The following is a 21,415-nucleotide window of genomic DNA, read 5'->3' as shown; positions in this document are numbered from 1 at the left end:
CATCAATTCTCGAACTACGTTTTTCATTTTGGTATCAATGTGTTGGCAATAAAATTCTCTACAAGATCATATGCATAAAATGTCACCCAAGCATTTGTTATCCCACCACGAAGTAAATAAACACGAAGATGACTCGCCGTGACACCCAAACAGGAAGTAAATGTTCATACTCTTTCGTTTGTTGCCAGCCTCACAGTCATCCTACAGCGCTCATTTTGATATCACTGAACTCGCAATAAAATTCCCCACTCAGACATATGCCTATCAATGTCTAATTATGTTCCGCACGAGTGTGGGAACTGGGCGAAGCGTTAGCCGTGATTTCAGCATCGACGACACTGGTGTGATGCAGCGCTTTGAATGTTTATACTTATTTCACTGTCCTGACATTATTTCTGGAGCTACGTATTTCATGTTTATAGCAATGTGTTCGCAATCGAAAGTTCTATAAGAACATGGGTAGAATTGGCCAACACAGCGTCAAATAAATTTGCGGCGAATAAAATCTTACGCGTGTTTGTACCCGTGAGCGTCAAAAGTTTTTACTTTGCTCATGTTTTTCAAGTTTATACTTGTTTCACACCGTTTTTTTCTTTTGTATAGTGTTCGGAATAAAATTCCCTACACAGACATATGCATATCAAATACAATTCCTTGGAATTCACAGCTGTAGAGATGACGGAAAACACACAACCGGAACCCGCTCTTGACACTCCAACTCACACCCGCAACACCCACAAAAAAAGTTTCTCTTGTTTCGTGTATACTTACTTTAGTTTTCGTGCTACAGTTCTCATTTAGGTATCAAAATATTCCTAAGAAAATAGACTACAATACTGAAACAAGAAATAGAATGTTATTAGAATAGAATAGAATAGAAGCAAGAAATAAAATGTTATTTTCTTGGTCCACTTGTGACATTTCCTGGCGAAATGGTAATACTTTACCATTTGATCAAAGTGGTCAACACCCTTCATGAACTTATTGTAGTCAACAATTGCCTGTGGTTTGTTCACCACAACCTGTTGTAGTCTTACTGTTCCATCTGCCCTGCGAACTCGTTTTATTTTCTGAACTTTCTTTGTGTCTGCATTGTGTAGGTTGGTAATCATAGAGACAACTCGCTTGTCTTTCCACAGCAGAATGAAGGTGTTGTCCTTGCGGCGGTAGACTGTGGTATCCACATCAATCTTACTCTTCGCAAGTTGTTGCAAGCCTTTTGGGGCGCCACGTAAGAGTCTAATTGTTCCACAGGTGTACACCCCCACTTCTCGCAACTTCTCTGTAAGGGTAACTGAGTTGTAATAGTTATCCATATAGAGGTGGTGCCCCTTGTTCAACAATGGCCGCATCAAACTAGTAACTGTTTCAATGATTGTTCTACCAATGACAGAGTAAACCTCAAATGAATAAATGTAGCCAGATGTTGATTCGATCGCTCCACGTGACAAGAAAACAATGGGCCTGTCACGTGACCCAGTAGGCCGACGTAACTTGCGGCCTACCCGAGAGAACGGGATTTTCATGGCGCGGAGTTTGAAACAAACCCCAAGTAAATCGGATTTAAACTGGAATTTTTATAAATATTTTAAACCGCACCGTAAATTTACGTCGTGATCCGACAAGAGGTTAGGGAAAACGCCCGTAATTCCAAGTCGAAAATCCAGGAAAGTGATAGCTATACATTGAGGAGGTTCTTTATCTTATTTATACAGCAGGCCTTATTCCACCAGGTATAACTAGGATGTAGATACCAAATTATCCTCATTTGAGGCTGCTTCCATCACCCAGTAACAGATATACCAAGCTTGCTTCCTCTTCTTGTTCCTGTCAAAGGGCGCTAGCTGTAAAGCCAGAATCCTAATATATGACAGGTATTTCAGAGAAAACACTGTATAATGATTCAGATAAGGACCAAGGCTTCATTACCTTTTTTGAGTCGATCATTTGTGTTCTCACTGGTTCGCCCAATATCTACCTAACATTAATGGCCAAAAATGATTAGATGATTAGATAAACGGGTTTCGGAAAAAAACACTTCCCTTGTGGTTGACGACAGCGTGTTGATGATGGAAGACCTTTGGTTTTCATAACACTTCGTCCAAGAGAATTTATAGGAGCCGAATTTGCCCCACGACTCTCAGGTCTTAACACTTTCTGCGGATCAGGACTCCTCCCGGCAGCCTGTTTTGCCTACCCGCTCCCGCTAAGTGGACATAAATTTATGTCATCTTTTAAAATATTTGTATAAAATTCAATTTTTATCCGATTTACTTTGGGTTTGTTTCAAACTGCGCGCCATGAGGCTCTCTTTCTCACCACTAGGCTGCATGGTACAATAAGTTCATGAAAGGTGTGGACCACTTCGATCAAATGGTATTATGTCCCAAACGGGTTGCAGGTGGGTGACTTTAGCCGTTTATACTGGTAATGCTTCCCCCGTATCATGTATTATATGCATATGTCTGTTTAGGGAATTTTATTCCGATCAATGTACAACAAAAAATAACTGTGTGCAACAAGAATAAACTTGACAAACATAACAAAAGTAAAAACATTTCGTGTGTGTTTGACGCTCACTGATATGTTCCAGCGTTGTTTTATATTTGGCGCTATTCTATCTTACGCTTTGTTGATCATTTTTACCTACGGGCTCATAGAACATTCTATTGCGAACACAATGACACAAAAATGAATGACGTACATAGAATAATAATGTCATGAGAGTGAAATAAGTATAAACTTTCAAAGCGTCTTGTGTCGTCCCGTCACCGATACCGGGTAACAATTTCACCACTTCCCACACTCTTGCGGGCGGGCCGCAATCATTATTCTACGCTTATATTCATATCACCGTGTTGGGAATTTCATTGCGAGTCCATTGATACCAAAGTTAACGCTGTAGGACAAGTGTGGAGGTGATAACAATCCCAAGAGTAAAAACATTTTGTTGCTGTTGGGCGTTCACGGCGAGTCATCTTCGTAGTTATTTATTTGCTGCTGGTATCCCTATACGTTTCGTGACTTTTTTACTGATGTTCTTCTAGAGAATTTTATTGCGAACACGTTGGTACCAAAATGAAATACGTAGCTCAAGAACTAAGGTCAGGAGAGTAAAAAGAGAATTCACATTTTTGTTTTTATGCTTACGCGGCAAAACGCCAGGAGCACATACGGTTTTTTTTTTTACCTTCGCCGGGAGGCTGAAAGTGGGCCCGCCTGCAAGAGTGTGGGAAGTGGTGAAATTGTTACCCGGTATCGGTGACGGGACGACACACGGTGCTTTGAAGTTTATACTTATTTCACTCTCATGACAACAATGGCTGATCACTTCCTTCCTCACTGACGCCTCCCTCACTTTGTAGAGATGTCAGTAACTGATAGAAGGGTCACATTTACTTTACTTTGATACTGATAATTAAGTTAATTAAAATGAGATGTTTTTATGATGGTAAAAGTCCAAAGACTAATGTATTTAAGAATAATTCCCAGCAGAATAGCTGGTGAATTTATAATAGTATGTGGCAATGATATCCTGTTTTCTATTGATGGAAAATTCCACTACAAGCTACATTTTCTACGGGTTAACTTGTGTATACAATGGCAGCAATATTATCTGCAATTGCATGTAATATTATTAAATGGTGTCGGATTTTCCGACATAATTCCCCAGGGGGCTGCCCACGGGTCGAAGTCCTATTTAGAACAGACGAACACCAATACTCCTCCTTCGCATTATTAGATTAATTTGATGTTAGTAATTAGTAATCACACATTTGTGCATCTGTTCGTACAGGATGGATGTTCCGTACTAGAGTTGCAGGGGTTAGAAGTCTAATGCGATTTCATTTCCCTGTTAACTCTTGAAAGGCTAAGATTCAAGCCTAAATACATATTATTTAACCCAAAAGACTGAATGTGATCAAGTACTACAGTCAAGTATGATTCAGGGACTGCAGTGAGATCAGTGACATAAGATATAACTTGAAGCTTGTTCAGGTAACTGGTCACTGATATATAAACACTGAGGCCCATGGAAATCATCTTGATTAAATAATAAATGTATCAAATCAGTCATCAGATTGGGGTTTAATTTAGTTAATTGATTCAGAGGATTGAATAGCCCATCATTAAAGTCAAGTATGGTTCTGAGACTGCAGTGGGTTCAGTGACATTGGTCGCAGTGACTTGTAGCTGTTTAGGCTACTGTTCACTGATTTGCCACTGAGGCCTCATGAACTCATCTTCAGCTTTAAATGATGATATTAACATCAACCTCTGTTGCTTTAGTCAGCTGTAATCTCCTTAGTATAATGCTACTGGAGAAATATAATCAGCTGACAAATTTAGATTTCTACTGGTATTGTTTATCTGCAGCCATAGGTTTCCTCAGGCTTAATACTGGGCCTGAGAGTAATTTGCCTCCTGCAGAATTTAGCATGGTTATGCCCTGATATTTAGTAGGGCTACCAATGAATCGATGGTAGTAGTCTGTCCATACAAGGAGACCAAAGTCGGTGAGGTGATCAGACTTAATATTATCTGCCAATTTTATTCCTCTATTTGCCAGGAATTTGGCTGTTGCTCTCAGACCTTGAACTTGTAGGTCTACTGGTATTTTGTCCTCCACAATGGCTTGTACTTGACAGACGTACCTGCCTAAACGTACTGATGGTTGTACCACCTGGTAGATTTGAGGTCCTGCATCTGTTATAAACCCTGAGATGTTGAATGACATCTGGGTTACAGGCTTTAATTGTTGTTCATCTGCCAATCTTTTAGTAACATATGTTCTCTGGGATCCCTTGGTCAAACAACCCACGGGTATGGACCTTGGCCCTCTTATTCTGGATGGTAATTTGGGCAGTAGGCAAAGTTGTATTACCTTTAGACTTTGCCGATTGGACACTCGTTGTTTGTTGCACCTTGCAGTACTGTACTGTGGTGGGAATGCTATCTTCCACCTTGGGGTTTGGAGACGTTGTTTTGGTGTCTCTGCACAATGCTGCATGGTGCTGACCTTTGTTACACCTATTACAGGTGTGTAATTGGGTATCACAGTCGTTGATGATATGTTTCCTGAGGCACCTCGTGCAATGTTGCAAATCTTTGAGTCGCTCAACACGGGCGTCACTATCAGTAAAATTAGGGCAGTGGTACATTGAATGTTTCTCGTTGCAGAACAAACATGTTCCATAGTTTCCAGTACCCTTTGGTGTCACGTTCTTGGGTGACACAGTAACTATAGACTTGGCGGGTCCCACTGCATATACGCCCACACTGCCACTATTCCACTTTGGTGTTGAATTAAATTGTCTAGATTGATTTGGAGTACCTTTGGTACTCTGTGGTTTACTATTATTGGTTTCTGAGGGTTTACTTGGTGGTTTTAATTTGTTATGTGTTCGTAATTGATGAACTACTGACCTTAAACCCTCAGATATTTCATTCATGGATAAGATGCTTTTATTGCGATGAGCACTCATTTGTCTCAATATGTCCCTAGGTATTTTCTCTTGGACAATTATTTTCAAGATCCACTCAGCCCCGTTTGTATCTGCTGTCAGGCTGAGGGCCTTGATCATTGATTCTACCTCCAGCTTGAAGACTTGGAGTGAATCAGCTGAAGCCTCCGGTGGGGGTAAATGCAACAGCTCATGAACTAAATGTGATGTTCTTACTTCTGGATCAGCATAATTATCCTTGAGGAGTTTTACTGCCAGATCATAGCCGTCATTAGTTAATCTCAGATGGGATACTACTGTTTTAGCCTCACCTGATAATTGGCCTTGCAAATAAGAGAATTTACTACTCTTTGGTAAAGATTGTTTTGAGTCGACAAGGTCAACGAATTTGTTCCAAAATTCATCCCAATCTTCCTCGTCTTTTCCTGAGAAAGTGGGTAAATTAATTGGAGGGAGTCGAGCTTCTGCTTGACTCGTATTAGATGCAACTGTTGTTGTTGTTGTTGTTTTTGCCTTGTTCTGGGCAATTAATTTGACGTAAGGCTGTAACGTGGCGTGAGTGTGATCTTCATAACTCGCAAGATCAACCATAATGTCGTCTATTTCTGTTTCTGATAAATTGGCGTTTGCAAGTTCAGCCACATATGTTGCTATTTGGCATTTGATTTGCTCAAATTTACCTGCAGCTGCTTGATAACAGCTTTCCAGGTCAGCATAATCAACTGGAGATTGTTGTGACAAATCCTCATATTTCTTGATCTGTCTTGTTAAGTGGCCTTTAAGACCTGCAAGGGTTCTTTTCATTCTCCCTGCATTATCCATACTGCCTAGTTGGTAAAGCCTTGTGGGGCTTGTACTTGGGTCGCTCATAATGCTGAACAAGCACTGATGGTAGCCTAGGGTCAAAATTCTGCACTCACTAGGCAATAATCCTACCTCTACTAGAGGTTAGCACTTAAAATTAACACACATTATATATATACAATCATACACACTAATGATTTGAGTGATAAACCAGTGTCACTGGAAGCACCTTTAGGCTAGCTCCTCGATTATCACCCTAGGATGGTATAGACACTAATTAATCATTCAAAGGTGTAATGATCATAAGTAAATTATTATATACACAACTCAACTCGAGTTGATAAAAATTACACCCAAAATAGGGCTTGTACCATTCATTAATGGTGCTAGGTTGTTCAATATAGTACAACTAGACTATAGTAATAATGGGACTAGGATGAACAATAAATAGTTCAACAAGTCAATGGTAATATCCTACCCTGTTGTGGGTTGGCAATTGGTAAATATTATATTGAGAACACTAGTGCAATATATTAAATAATTCTCAATTTTGGAGAAATAATATACACAATTATTGATGATAGCCTCTTAATTAGCCTCAAGAAACTTTTAACATTATCAAGAAGTATTAAATATTATTAGTGACCTCGCAAAATTAACACCACGAAATCCGTGAACAATCTCGCGAGGACACAGCCACTTATTTGGCTGGATTCAATATAAGCGCTGTCATCTCACAGAATAACACGCCACCAAATCGGTGCGTGACCATGAAACCGCTGATGAAACTGGACTGAGTTGAGGGGCTCGTGAACTCGCTCGAGGGAGGCTACGCTGCCAGTCTTTGACTGGCTAAGTATTGTTATTGTATAAATCGCACTGCACTAGTACCAGTGTATTTAATAAATCCACTGGTTAACTGGCTCATCCTGTACTATGATGACCAAATAATCTGTCATCTGGCTCGAAGATGACCAAATAATGTGGGAACCGACCTGTGAGATTTATATTTATATGAATTTATATTTACGTTAATTTATATATTTTGATAGCAATTTGTATGATGTTAAGTGGACTGTATTTTTGAAATAATCTCACAAATCGATCCATACACATTAGGGGGGTTTATATTGAATTTATATGTATGCAGCCAATCATACTACAGTAATAAACTACATATATTATTATACATTGAGGAGGTTCCTTATCTTATTTGTACAGCAGGCCTTATTCCACCAGGTATAACTAGGATGTAGATACCAAATTATCCTCATTTGAGGCTGCTTCCATCACCCAGTAACTGATATACCAAGCTTGCTTCCTCTTCTTGTTCCTGTCAAAGGGCGCTAGCTGTAAAGCCAGAATCCTAATATATGACAGGTATATCAGAGAAAACACTGTATAATGATTCAGATAAGGACCAAGGCTTAATTACCTTTTTTGAGTCGATCATTTGTGTTCTCACTGGTTCGCCCAATATCTACCTAACATTAATGGCCAAAAATGATTAGGTAAACGGGTTTCAAAAAAACATTTCCCTTGTGGTTGATGACAGCTTGTTGATGATGGAAGACCTTTGGTTTCCATAACACTTTGTCCAAGAGAATTTATAGGAGCCGAATTTGCCCCACGACTCTCAGGTCTTAACAACAATGGCTGACCACTTCCTTCCTCACTGACGCCTCCCTCACTTCGTAGAGATGTCAGTAACTGATAGAAGGGTCACATTTAAATTTACCCTGATACTGATAATTAAGTTATTTAAAATGAGATGCTTTTATGATGGTAAAAGTCCAAAGACTAATGTATTTAAGAATAATTCCCAGCAGAATAGCTGGTGAATTTATAATAGTATGTGGCAATGATATCCCATTTTCTATTGACAGAAAATTCCACTACAAGCTACATTTTCTTTGGGTTAACTTGTGTATACAATGGCAGCAATATTATCTGCAATTGCATGTAATATTATTAAATGGTGTCGGATTTTCCGACAAGTGTACAATGTGTTAAATAAGTTGCAAATGTAAATAATTGAACATATAATATAGAAAACACAAATAATATTTGTGGACACATTTGCGATACTTGTAACACATTTTCTTTGAACAGTACGGATGTTCTATTTCCTGAATATTGTATACATGTTCAATATACATAGAATTAGCCAGAAAAAACAAAGAAATGCATTTGTAATTGTGCAGAAAAAATGATCAAAAAATTATTTGCGGCAACTCGCGCTTGTTGAATCTGGTGCACGACTGCCTACAGGAGGCTACAGAACGAACAACCACTAAGCTGTGACGGCACCCAACATTTTCTGGACACCACTGCGGCTAAAGTAAGTACATTTGTGCAATATTTTCAACATATATGTGATCAGAGGAGGGCATTTAACACTGTTCGAAAGAAAAAAAAATTTTGGCAAAGAATTTCTTTTCAGCACACAGCGGGAATATCATATTTTAAGGCAGCGCAGCATAGTGGTTAAAGAACTTCAGAGCCACATAGGGCCTGCGAGAATCAGCTTAAAAACAAATGAACCTTGCTTCATAAATAGGAACGGGCATGTATACTAGAACACATTTTGTGTAAAATTCACAAAATTTCATAAAGTTCAGCAGTAACATGAAATCGTTTACATAGGATAGTGGCACAAACAGGTTTGATAAAGAAAAATAACTGAGCAGCCAAAGCTCTCAGCAGACTTTGACTCTTCCGTAAAATGAACAGTAGCAAGTGAATGGCAGATAAACTGTTAGACGAAAGACTATTTCATAATTGTAGAAAGACTCTCATGAGATATGCCAATACTGATCACGGATCTTAAAGCGACGCAACGCCGGTTGCCTGAGTAGTTTAGGAATGCTGATTCCATACCGTTGTGCACCTTTAATATTTTCTTCTAAGTGAATGCTCTGGATTGGAGGAGGATGAAAAGAACCAGAGCCCGAGTGCAAGCTGTGCGAAACACCGCACCAGACTATAATGGGAAGGGAAGGGAACTATCAGGGGAAAAGCGCAAAGCCAAGTGCTACATAGCACTTGGAAGGGGTCAGGATAAAGATTTGGGATGGGACGGGGGGAAGGAATGGTGCCCAACCACTTGTGGACGGTCGGGGATTGAACGCCGACCTGCATGTAGCGAGACCGTCGCTCTAACGTCCAGCCCAAGTGGTTGGACAAGGGTCGATGGAGAACCCAATGAATATGTGAAACAGCTATAGTCTAGTTAGATGGCATTAGAGAGCATAAACAGAAACACGTTCACTATCTGAAAGTCCCCCTTCCTCTCCTCTCACAAAATATAGGTAAGGTAAGACCTTGAGAGCATTGACCCAGAGATAATTGACATAGGACGACCAAGACAGGTTGAAGTAAGGGTCCAAAAATTTTGCATACATGCTGGTGAGAGTAGCATGGAAGGAGAGGTGTTGGTGAGAGTAGCATGGAAGGAGAGGTGTTGGTGAGAGTAACATGGAAGGAGAGGTGCTGGTGAGAGTAGCATGGAAAGAGAGGTGCTGGTGAGAGTAGCATGGAAAGAGAGGTGCTGGTGAGAGTAGCATGGAAGGAGAGGTGCTGGTGAGAGTAGCATGGAAGGAGAGGTGCTGGTGAGAGTAGCATGGAAGGAGAGGTGCTGGTGAGAGTAGCATGGAAAGAGAGGTGCTGGTGAGAGTAGCATGGAAGGAGAGGTGCTGGTGAGAGTAGCATGGAAGGAGAGGTGCTGGTGAGAGTAACATGGAAGGAGAGGTGCTGGTGAGAGTAGCATGGAAAGAGAGGTGCTGGTGAGAGTAGCATGGAAGGAGAGGTGCTGGTGAGAGTAGCATGGAAGGAGAGGTGCTGGTGAGAGTAGCATGGAAGGAGAGGTGCTGGTGAGAGTAGCATGGAAAGAGAGGTGCTGGTGAGAGTAGCATGGAAGGAGAGGTGTTGGTGAGAGTAACATGGAAGGAGAGGTGCTGGTGAGAGTAGCATGGAAGGAGAGGTGCTGGTGAGAGTAGCATGGAAGGAGAGGTGCTGGTGAGAGTAGCATGGAAGGAGAGGTGCTGGTGAGAGTAGCATGGAAGGAGAGGTGTTGGTGAGAGTAGCATGGAAGGAGAGGTGTTGGTGAGAGTAACATGGAAAGAGAGGTGCTGGTGAGAGTAACATGGAAAGAGAGGTGCTGGTGAGAGTAACATGGAAGGAGAGGTGCTGGTGAGAGTAACATGGAAGGAGAGGTGTTGGTGAGAGTAACATGGAAGGAGAGGTGTTGGTGAGAGTAACATGGAAGGAGAGGTGCTGGTGAGAGTAACATGGAAGGAGAGGTGTTGGTGAGAGTAACATGGAAGGAGAGGTGTTGGTGAGAGTAGCATGGAAGGAGAGGTGTTGGTGAGAGTAACATGGAAAGAGAGGTGCTGGTGAGAGTAACATGGAAGGAGAGGTGCTGGTGAGAGTAACATGGAAGGAGAGGTGTTGGTGAGAGTAACATGGAAGGAGAGGTGTTGGTGAGAGTAACATGGAAGGAGAGGTGCTGGTGAGAGTAGCATGGAAGGAGAGGTGTTGGTGAGAGTAGCATGGAAAGAGAGGTGCTGGTGAGAGTACAGAATTGCGAGAGGACACAATGAGATCGTAATAACAGAGAGAGAGGCAATGAGTGAAATACTAAAAGGGCTAGAGACGGAAAACGCTGAACAAAGCATTGAGAAGGTGTTAAGGAAGAGAGAGCAATGACGACAGAAGCAAGGAAGAAACTTAGGGTGAGAGGAGAGAAACAGTAAATCACAGCCCAAAACACAACGTCCCAGAGGTAAGAGGAGAACCCACAACCAGCAACCCAGTAACACCAGAAGGGACGGCCACATCACCACCCTCCTCTGCATTGAAATCCCTCTCTAGCCCGAACCCTCCCTGCCCTCACTCAAATACTCAGCCATCCCTCCGTCCCCTTCACCCCATACCCATCCTGCTACCCCTCTCCCACTCCCACCATGCCCCCGCCAGGGAGCCGGTCGGCCGAGCGGACAGCACACTGGACTTGTGATCCTGTGGTCCTGGGTTCGATCCCAGGCGCCGGCGAGAAACAATGGGCAGAGTTTCTTTCACCCTATGCCCCTGTTACCTAGCAGTAAAATAGGTACCTGGGTGTTAGTCAGCTGTCACGGGCTGCTTCCTGGGGGTGGAGGCCTGGTCGAGGACCGGGCCGCGGGGACACTAAAAAGCCCCGAAATCATCTCAAGATAACCTCAAGATCTCAAGATAACCCCCTCTCCCTCTCCTCCCTTTTCCTCCTCCCTCTTCATTCCTTAATCTCTCTGTCCTTCCCTGCACGTGACCCCTCATCCCTCTCCCCAGTATCCTCTGAGACCCTGTTAAAACCACCTCACAAATCCTAACCGCTAAGGAACAGCTTCCCCCATCAGCAGAACGCTCACCAAGAAGGGGACATGAGAAGGAACAGAAGAAAGTGAGTGTCAAGGCCATGGACACTAACGTAAATGATAATACAAATAAAACAAATGAACCTGGAGAATGGATACTAGAAGAAAACCCAGACATAATAACACTCACAGAAACAGAACTAACGAAAACCATAACAAATGCAGTGTTTCTACTGGAGTACTATGTTGTGAGGAAAGATAGAGAAGGAAGAGGAGGTGATGGTGTAGCTCTGCTGATAAGAAAAGGCTGGAGTTATCAGGAGATGATTATTCAGGGCTGTAAAAGTTTCAGAGACTACATAACAGGTACCTTAGCAATTGGAGGAGAACAACTTATAATCGTAGTCATATTTAACTCCCCTACATATTGACAGAAGATCCAGACAGGAATATGACAAAAAAACATGGCCACCATTAATATAATAAAGAGAGCAGCTTCTGTTGCTAGCAGGAAAGGATCTGGACTACTATTTATGGGGGACTTCAACCACAGGAAGATAGATTGGGAGAACAGAGACCCCACTCGGAGACATGGAAGACCAGACACATGAAGAGCTAAGCTGCTGGATGTGGCAACAAGAAACTTTCAAAGCCAACACATCGAGGGACTGACAAGAATGAGAGGGAAAGATGAACCAGCCATGATTGATCTGATATTTACCCTAAAGAAGTTGAATATAAGGGAAGTTTAGTTGGAAGCACCCTTGGGAATGAGTAATTACAGTGTATAGATCCTTGAGTACCTGGTAAAGCTTGGAATTATCTCCCCCCCCCCCCAAAAAAAAAAAATAGGAAACAATAGCTGGCGTTTCAAAAGGGGAATTATGAGGTGATTAGAAGTTTCCTAAAGGATATACCATAGGACACAGAACTCAGAGCTACGTCCGAACAAGATATAATGGACTATGTCATCCAAAAGTGTCAGGAGGCAGTAAACAGGTTATCCCGGCCCAAAAGCGAAAATCCAAGAAGCAGAAGATGAATCCTTTGTATAGTTAGGCATTTATGGAAGCAAAGGAAGAGAGCAAAAGGGCGTGGAGGAACTTCCAGAATAACAGTACACCAGAGATCAGCGAGAGATACCTGAGAACCAGGAATGAGTATGTTAGTGTGATAAGAGAAGCAGAAAAAAAAATGTAAATAGTATAGTAAATAAAGCCAAGACCGAACCCATGCTACCCCACAGTCACATCAGGAGGAAAACAACAGTGAAAGAACAGGTGACAAAACATAGAAGGGTTGAGGACAGGTATACAGAATATGACAAAGAGGTGTGTGAAGAACTCAACAAGTGGTTCCAGGAGGTCTTCACAACAGAACGAGGAGAGGTCACTGCGTTAGGAAAGGTGCAGTTAACCTGGTGGCCTTGGAAGGGTTGGAAATTACCAGAGATGAGGTCAAGAGATATCTGTTGGATCTGGACGTGAGTAAGGCTGTTGGTCCAGACAGAATCTCACCATGGTTATTGAATGAGTGTGCAGAAGCACTTTGCTTGCCACTCTCCATAGTGTATAGTAGTATACTATAGTATACTATATATATATAGTGTATAATAGAGACGGAAGACATACCAGAAATTATGGAAGACAGGTAATGTATTCCCAATATACAAAAAGAGAGACAGACAAGAGGCACTGAACAACAGGCCAGTGTCCTTAACCTGTATACTATGCAATGTGATGGCGAAGATCGTGAGAAAAAAAAATAGTAACAAATCTGAAGAGAAGAGCCCTGACGTGACAAATAGCCAACATAGGTTCTGTTGTAATCCACAAGTTAGTAGGAATTATTAGCTAGAGGATCATTACTACAACACTTAACGAATGATGATTGGAAGTACATGTAAGTAGACAGACTATGGATCACATATCTAAGAAAGGTCAATGGATTAAGACCGAAGCTGTTTAGCCAAATTAATAATTCCGGGAAAGAGGAATTATTTTCGTCAGGCTTCTAGGAACAAGGTTACCGCTCTAGGGATAAGGTTAATCGGATTATACCTTCCTTGAGAGGTGGGGTGAAATGGTTGAGGTAGATGGCTGACTGGAGTCAGTCTGGTTGTGGAAGTGGAACTAGCAAGTCCTCGGAGGTCTCCGGTTGTGGCAGCAGCGAAGTGTAGCAGACAGCTATGCGAGAGCCTGTTGTGATCTTAGTGACCAAGTTAAGTCTGCAGTATGTGAGTATTGAATGTAAGACTAACCGGGTGTGGAGCGTTGTAGTAATCATTCCGTATTAGGGACTTAGGCGGAAGTTACGGGTGTGGGTGGTGATCGCGGAGGTCAAGTGGTCTATGGGTATTGGAAGTGTATTGACCTAATAGAGTATGTTAATTAATATAGTATTATTTGTCAGTCTATTCTTTGTAATTAAATGACAAAATCCGACGGCCTTTAAAGACCTTCGATATGTCCCTTCATAGTGTTCCTGGTTTGGTTGGTGAGGGAATGTTAGGGAATTGGTAGACGACATATTTGGTGGCAGCGCAAACAGGTTTTGGAACACTGTGCGAGATGAAGAAAGTGTGGTTCTGGTTTAGTTGGTGAGGGAATGTTCGGGAAATGGTAGACGTCGGGTTGTGGTGAGAATGGTGGTTAATAGACGGAGGAAAGAAGGGTCAGGTGAGACCAGGGCAGAGGAGTTAGTTAATTAAAGGGACTAGGCCATTGTGGGGCACATGTGGGGTTTATTTCTTTCTTTCCAGATTCCCGCAACGAGAGACGGCTAAGAGGCAAGTCTGGACCACTGAAGCATCGGGATCCAAAACAAGTGCAGTGTTCGTAGTGCGGATTATACAGTGTTCGTAGTGTGGATTATACAGTGTTCGCAGTGCGGATTATACAGCATGGCGAGGTAAACTAGCGCGGGTGAATGTGGGCCAGCGTAGGCCATGTGCGGCCATGTGCGGGCCAAGCGATGGGTGGGCCAAGCGAGCCGCACCTTGGAGCTTGTTTTATATCGTTGGTAAGGCGGAAATAGTGAGAAACCGTTGCTAAGGTGAAATTAATCGTGTAAACTACGTAATTTAAAGTTAATTCAATTTCATGTAACGTGTAAATCGAATATTTTAAGGATAATGAAATATTACCTAAAGTACTGTGCGAGTTCCGGCGTTGTCAGGTGTAGATACAGAAAATAGGCGCAGTGAATTATGGACGCCTTGGCATAGCGAGCGACGCGTAATTTGACGTCTGGGGTTCGCCGTCTAGTGTACCCTGGAGAGGGCCATGGAGATTTTTTTGTGGGTGCAGGTAGCATTATGGAGAGTGTTACCTTGTGACACGGGGAGCGTGTCCCGTTGGTGGGGGTGTGTGGCGCCGGGTGTAGTGCATGGTTGTGTATTGGTGTCTGGACGCCAAGTGTAGTGCATGGTTGTGTATTGGCGTTTGTACGCCGAGGTGTGGAGTGTAATGCACGTGGTGTGTAGTGTAATGCATGTGTAGTGGCTTATTAGACGCCAGCGTAATGCATAGTATTTACTGTAGTGAAATGTGCATGTTTTCACTGTGGATATTATGGATGTAGTATAGTGCATGACATTGTTGGCATTGTAGCGCCAAGGTGTAGCATAACTGGTTGTTGTAACACCGGGGGTATTGTAGACATTAGCGTTGAAGTCTGTTAACGCAGGTGGTAGCGGGTGGCCACTACACAAGATATTATACCTGACGACTGTGGGTCAGGTAATTAACGGATTACCAGAGAAAAGGGACAGTGTGTGTTGCGTTTGGTGATGTCTCGTGGTGTTTTGATGCGCTCTGGCGCAAGGCATATGCCTGTGGTGGTGATGGTGTTGAGGGCGTTGGAGACGCCTTGTGTTGTGTTGAGGGCGTTGGGGACGCCGTGTGTTGTGTTGAGGGCGTTGGGGACGCCGTGTGTGGTGTTGAGGGCGTTGGGGACGCCGTGTGTTGTGTTGAGGGCGTTGGGGACGCCGTGTGTTGTGTTGAGGGCGTTGGGGACGCCGTGTGTTGTGTTGAGGGCGTTGGGGACGCCGTGTGTGGTGTTGAGGGCGTTGGGGACGCCGGGTGTTGTGTTGAAGGCGTTGGGGACGCCGTGTGTTGTGTTGAGGGCGTTGGGGACGCCGTGTGTTGTGTTGAGGGCGTTGGGGACGCCGTGTGTTGTGTTGAGGGCGTTGAGGATGCCGTGTGTTGTGTTGAGGGCGTTGGGGACGCCGGGTGTTGTGTTGAGGGCGTTGGGGACGCCGTGTGTTGTGTTGAGGGCGTTGGGGACGCCATTGGGTGGTGTAGTGTAGTGGCGTTTGGACGCCTGGTATGGAGTGTGGTGTTGTGGAGTATATGGTGGCGCAGGGGCGCCAGGTAGTGGTCGGTAAGGTGAGTATTGGCGTAGCAAGGTCGGTGCGTTAGGTCGCATGAAGTGGTTGTAGGGATGTGTGGCGCTATATTAATTAAGGTCATCAGTGGTTGGGTTGACCAGAGGTGATGGTGTGTCGGAGTGGGTAAGTCTTATGGATAAGATTATAATGTAGAATTTCAAAATTTCAGGTGTTGGTGGTTGCAGTGGACGAGCGAAGTAGATATACTAATTTCTTATTAAGTTGTTACAGGAATCTCGCTAGAGGCGAGCCAGTGGCAGTATGATGCTTTAGTGACATTAGTTGTGAAATTATTTTAATGAGGTATGTATTGTGATAATGTATGTGTATGTATATACTGTATATTACCTCATCGGCACCAGTACTGAGTGTTAGGCTTGAGAAGGTCCCCCGGGATCATGTCACAGAGCTTCAGGTAGAGTAGAAGGGAAGCTATGAGGCTACACTCAGTAATTCTAGAAAAAAAAGGGGGGGAGGAAGTGAAGCCAACGTGACGTTATAGGCGAAATTCGCCCCCTGACATCAAAGCAGGGATAAGGGCCAGCTGCAATGGTTTTGCAGCTGCGCTCAGGCTATATACGGGGAGAGAGTAAGGAGCCGAGGGGGTTATGTAATGGGATCGAGCCAGGGGGCTCCGAGGGAATATTTTGCAGGTACAGCGGTCGGGAAGGTGTGAATACAGGTGGACACACTCTGGGCGGATGGGCCTAGACCAGAGAGCTGTGAGGGATCTACAGCGTTCTGGGATTGGTGCCCTGGAACGAGACGTCAGCACAGACCCAAGGGAACATGACCCTGGGGTAGGAATCTCCGTTGCTCTGGAGGCCAGGATCACGTTACCTCAGAGCAACGATGGGACATGACAACATTCACCAGGCTGGACAGCCTGGGTTTTGTCTGGGTCATGGAGGATCTATGACCTAGCAACCGTGGGACACGAAGACAAGAGAAGTGATGCTGCCAATTGTGGAGGAGGCCAGTGAAACATTGTGTGATTATTGTAAGCCCTTATGTCAACAGTACAGGGCAAGATGTTAAATTGTAATTAACTTATTACTAAGGATGAAGAACCTTAGAAATATATGTGTTGTGTATATATTAATGACTAGTGTCATTTCTGTTTAAGTGCCAGCATTCTGGTCCATGTAATTTTATGGTTATGTTTGTATGTAATTATATGTCGGCAGTTTAGGTATATGTGCATTGTTGGAGATGGGAAAAATTATTACATACTATTTTACCTGTGCTATGATGTGAATATAATGTATATGTTGGAGAAGTGTTGTGAGTCATGTCGGGGAAAATTTTAATTTATTTCATCGTGTGTATGATGAACTTTTTGGATGATTTTGTAGTTGTACACATATGGTGGGTGCATCCTCCAGGTCCTTGCACTAACGGAACCATTGCAATGATGCATATGGGGACATATGCGTGTTTAAGGAGGGGAGTGGTGTTGTAATCCACAAGTTAGTAGGAATTATTAGCTAGAGGATCATTACTACAACACTTAACGAATGACGATTGGAAGTACATGTAAGTAGACAGACTATGGATCACATATCTAAGAAAGGTCAATGGATTAAGACCGAAGCTGTTTAGCCAAATTAATAATTCCGGGAAAGAGGAATTATTCTTCGTCAGGCTTCTAGGAACAAGGTTACCGCTCTAGGGATAAGGTTAATCGGATTATACCTTCCTTGAGAGGTGGGGTGAAATGGTTGAGGTAGATGGCTGACTGGAGTCAGTCTGGTTGTGGAAGTGGAACTAGCAAGTCCTCGGAGGTCTCCGGTTGTGGCAGCAGCGAAGTGTAGCAGACAGCTATGCGAGAGCCTGTTGTGATCTTAGTGACCAAGTTAAGTCTGCAGTATGTGAGTATTGAATGTAAGACTAACCGGGTGTGGAGCGTTGTAGTAATCATTCCGTATTAGGGACTTAGGCGGAAGTTACGGGTGTGGGTGGTGATCGCGGAGGTCAAGTGGTCTATGGGTATTGGAAGTGTATTGACCTAATAGAGTATGTTAATTAATATAGTATTATTTGTCAGTCTATTCTTTGTAATTAAATGACAAAATCCGACGGCCTTTAAATACCTTCCGTATGTTCATTCATTGTGTTCCAGTACAAACCTAGTGGTACGCCTCAAGGGTCTGGTGTGTGTAGGAGTACACGGTGGTAGTAACGGTTGCTGAGGCAAGGTGTTATGTGTTGTGTAATCGCTGTGTTCGGAATGAACCGGGGTTCAGCGTCACGACAGTTCAGGGATGATAAATCTTGCCTTACTGGCTTAATAGAATTCTACAACCAGGTGATAAAGATTAAGCAAGAAAGAGAAGGATGGGCAGACTGCATTTTCTTGGAATGCTGGAAAGCCTTTCACACAGTACCCCATATGAGGCTGGTACATAAGCTCGAGAAACAAGCAGGAGTAACTGGTAAGGTGCTCCAGTAGATAAGGGAGTACCAAAGCAATAGGAAGCAGAGTTACATTGTGGGGTGAGACCTCAGATTGGCGTAAAATCACCATTGGAGTCCCATAGGGCTCTGTACTCGGTCCTATCCTGTTTCTGATATACGTAAATGATCTCCTACAGAGTACAGACCCATTCCTCTCAATGTTTGCTGACGATGCCAAAATTATGAGTAGGATTATGACAGAGGAGGACTGCTTGAGGCTTCAGGAACACCTAGGCAAACTGAAGAAATGGTCGAACAAATGATTGCTAGAGTTTAACCCAAGAAAATGTAATGTAATTAAGATGGGTGTAGGGAGCAGGAGGCCAGATGCAAGGAATCATTTGGGAGATGAAGTTCTTCAAGAGTTAGAGAGAAAGAAAGATTTGGGGGTTGATAACATGCCAGATCTATCCCTTGAAGCCCACACCAAGAGGATAACATCAGTGGTATATGCCAGACTGGCCAACATAAGAACGGATGCTAGAAACTTGTGTAAGGAATCATTCAGAACTTTGAACACCATATGTCAGACTAATCCTGGAGTATGCAGCTCCAGCATGGAGTCCATATCTAGTAAACCATAAAACTAAACTGAAAAAGGTTCATAGGTTTGCCACCAGACTAGTACCTGAACTCTGACGTATGAGCTCCAAGGAGAGGCCTCAGGAATTAAAGCTGACGTCGCTGAAAGACAGAAGAATTAGCGGGGACATGATCACCACATACAAGATTCTCAAAGGAATTTATAGGGCAGATAAAGCTATTTAACAATGGGGCACACCCACAAGGGGACGCTAGAGTACCCAATTGAGCCACAGAGATATTAGAAAGAACTTTTTTGGTGTCAGAGTAGTTGACAAATCGAATGCATTAGGAAGAGAAGTGGTGAAGGCAGAGTGCATAAACAGTTTCAAGTGTAAATATTAAGCCAATAAGGCAAGATTTATCCTCCCTGAACCCATGTTGGCGATGTATCAGGTCAAGGCCCTTCACTCCAGATGTGTTACAATGTTTTTACTCACGATCTTCGCCATCACATTGCATGGTATACAGGTTAAGGACACTGGCCTGTAGTTCAGTGCCTCTTGTCTGTCTCTCTCTTTTTGTATATTTGAAATACATTACCTTTCTTCCATATTTCTGGAATGTCTCCCGGCCCTAATGACCTACAATACACTATGAAGAGTGGCAAGCATAGTGCTTCTGCACACTCTTTCAATACCCATGGTGAGATTCCGTCTGGACCAACAGCCTTACTCACGTCCAGATCCAACAGATATCTCTTGACCTCATATCTTGTAATTTCGAACCCTTCCAAGGCTGCCTTGTTTACTGCCATCTTTCCTAATGCAGTGATCTCACCTCGTTCTGCTGTGAAGATCTCCTAGAACCACTAGTTGAGTACTTCACACACCTCTTTGTCATACTCTGTATACCTGTCCTCACCCATTCTACATTTCATCACCTGTTCTTTCACTGTTGTTTTCCTCTTGATTTGACTGTGGAGTAGCTTTGGTTCTGTGGTTTTTATTTGCTGTATCATTTTCATACTTTTTATCTGCTTCTCTTCTCACACAAACATACTCATTCCTGGTTCTCAGGTATCTCTGTATTTGACAGGCGCGTACCATCGGCACGGGCCCACTTTCCTTCCTCTGCTGGCAACACTTGATTTATGTCCATACACAGAACCAATTTCCCTTCTTGCGACTGTGTTGTTCCTTTCACTATCGCACTCTCCTGCTCCTCTGGGAAGTACGGCTTTGAACGGTTGATATGACAAACCTGTGTCTTGTGGGAGCGATTCGGCTTGCTGATCTCATAACTTACCGGACCCACACGCCTGACAACGGAGTATGGACCACCAAAGCGTGATTCCGTCACTCTACCTCTCCCAGGTAGCAACATCATCACTCTGGTTCCCACCTCTAACTCCCTTAGGTCTGCATTCCTGCATACCAGATCGATATCTTCTTTTGAGCTGTCTTCAGGTGCTCAGCAGCCAGCTCCTTCGCCGTTTTCAATCGTTCATGGAATTTCTGCACATACTCCTCCACTGTCACTAACGTCTTCTCCGCCGTCAACTGCTCCTTCAGCATCAATAACGGGCTCCTCACTTTATGCCCGAATACTAGTTGGAATGGAGAGAATTCCAGAAACTCAACTATAGCATCTCTGATTGAAAATCGGGCTGGGTAGACAGCCTCGTCCCACTCCTCCTCCCTGTTCCTCACAATACACTCTCAAAACAGTCTTCAGGGTGGAGTGGAATCTCTCAATCGCTCCCTGCGATTGAGATCTCTAGGGTGACGATCGTAGTTGGGCAATTCCCCAAATTGCAATAGCCTGCCTAAACCACTTCGACTGGAAAATACTTCCGCAGTCAGACTGGATCTCCTTGGGCACTCCTACCCAAGCAAAGGATCGCTGAAAGTGTCCCATGACACATCTTGATGTCACCTTCTGTACTGGGATCGCCTCTGGAAATCTCATCGAAGCACACATGATTGTCAATAAGTAATTATTTCCCTTTCTTGTCCTAGGTAATGGTCCCACCACGTCGATTATTAGGCGTTCAAACGCCTGGCCAAACGCAGGAACTGGAACCAAAAGTGCTTTCGGGATGGCAGGGACGTTCTTCCCCGCCCTCTGGCACGGGAAATACGTCTTGCAGATTTTTCTTACATCCGCGTCCATGCCCGGCCAATAAAAATGTTCCCGAAGCCAGTTTAAGGTCTTGGTCACTCCCAAATGACCCGCGGTATCCACTGAGTGTGCAAGCTTCAGCACCGTGCTTCTGTACTGCGCCGGCACCACCACCTGATGCCTTACTCTCAGCATACCATCACCCGCTTCCTCCCTTACCGGTCTCCATTGCCTCATTAGCACTCCCTTCTCCATGAAGAAGTGAGTCGGTGACTCGGGTCTGGTGAGACCTCCTTCTG

The sequence above is a fragment of the Procambarus clarkii genome, chromosome 78 (assembly GCF_040958095.1).
Source record: "Procambarus clarkii isolate CNS0578487 chromosome 78, FALCON_Pclarkii_2.0, whole genome shotgun sequence".
Taxonomy (NCBI): Eukaryota; Metazoa; Arthropoda; class Malacostraca; order Decapoda; family Cambaridae; genus Procambarus; species Procambarus clarkii.
This window is presented reverse-complemented; position numbering follows the sequence as displayed.